Source organism: Triticum dicoccoides, chromosome 3A, assembly GCF_002162155.2.
Source record: "Triticum dicoccoides isolate Atlit2015 ecotype Zavitan chromosome 3A, WEW_v2.0, whole genome shotgun sequence".
NCBI classification, from domain to species: Eukaryota; Viridiplantae; Streptophyta; class Magnoliopsida; order Poales; family Poaceae; genus Triticum; species Triticum dicoccoides.
The window spans coordinates 646,269,657-646,271,393 of record NC_041384.1 but is presented as its reverse complement, the minus strand read 5'-3'; positions in this window follow the sequence as shown (position 1 = coordinate 646,271,393).

The window sequence follows — 1,737 nt, the reverse complement described above, 5'->3', positions numbered from 1 at the left end:
GAGTATATATCTCTCCAAAGCAGCAATGGCGAATTCTTCACGTTTCAGAAAAGCTTATCGTCCTTGTCGAATATGCACGGCGTCGGCGTGCGTGGTAGAAAGACGCAGATTCCGTCCTGCTTTTTTCCCGGGCGGGCACGTCAAGCTAGTAGCATTCCATCCGCCCCCAACTCTTCTGGCGCTCTCGTTTTTCCTGCAACGAAAATGCCGACCCTTGGCGCCATCGACGGACGGACGATGATGCCTCCCCGAGAAACGCCGCGGGCAGAGGGAGGGCTCACTCGCGCTGTGACGCGTACGAAGAACCGGATGCGGCATGGCTGGATAGATACTGGCAGGAGAGAAAGCGACGCGGGTATCTGCGGCTTCAGCGATGATGATATGAGGAGAAAGCGACGCCGAAAGCTACTTGCACGGCTCGCTCGGGTTCTTGAAAGATGGGAACAAGAGCAAGGGAAAGGTTGTCTGGCTCCTCATCGTTGTTGATCGGCGTTCGACAGCGACAAATTTCAACATTTCCTGCGGATTGTTTTATGCGCGCGTGCGTGCGCTGTGACGGCGGCGGCAATGGCCGGAGACGTTGACGGTGCTCCCCTCACCAACAGCGCTTGGCGAATGGACGGGCTGGCGAATGTCAGGTTTGGTTGCACCATTGGTTCTTTAATCATGTTTGTTTTATTAAGCTGTCAGCTTCTTTAGCACAAACACAGGCGAGGCGATCTTCTATTGCTTCCTGCCTAGACCCAGATGGTTTTCGGTAAAAATAATAATCAGTTTAATCAGGAACAAAACGTGATAGCATCTGGCGAATGCTTACTTGGTTCAGAACTATAGATCTTGCTCCCCTGGAATCAATGCCCGGTAGCGGTATGGTCCAAAACAACATGAGATTCTTCTTCTAATCACTCAAAACAACACTTATTTATAGTATACAAGAAGAAAATAATCATCAACAGAAAGGTGAAAGAAACACATGTCTGGAAATGTCCAGTTAAAGCAGCTCATAGCTTTGGAACCGTCAAGCCCTAAGGTTCTTTGCAACTTTCTTTGTTCCTTTATTCCACTTCAAAGTTCACATATTTTTTTTTAAGTAAAGTGCAAAGGCGTTCTAACTTTCTGCATCTGTGTCAACCCTCCGTTCCAAAATGGATGACCCAACTTTATACTAACATTGTACTGAAGTTAGTACAAAGTTGAGTCATCTATTTTAAAACAGAGGGAGTAATAAACAAGGAAGCAATCATCTAAAACAGCCCAGATACAGCACATATTCCTCAGCAACCATTCACTTCACGCAACATCGCAGTATTACCCCCGTTTAACATCCAAAAGCAGCTTAGAAATAAACTTTGTTATGGATGGTTGGTAGTACTACCAGAAATGTACTTACCCGGAGCATAACAACACTTTCTCCTAGCAAAAAAAGAAGCATCACAACACTTTCAACAATTGAGATGTTCACATATGAGTTTGCTTGTCAAAAAATGGAGTGAATTGCAGAAAACCACCACATTTGGGGCTTCACTTGTAGAAAACCACCGGGTCACTAATTTTTTGCAAAAATCACCGCAGATTCGGTAAACTTGTTGCAAATATCACTAATCAGGCGATTTGCTGCGTTTGATCACTTTCTGACAAGTGGGGCCGGGTTGTAAGGAGCTGACTTGGCAAAAAAATGCATACACCCCCCTGAATTTCACAAATGCACCCTTATTAGAAAATTTAAAAAGCAATCAG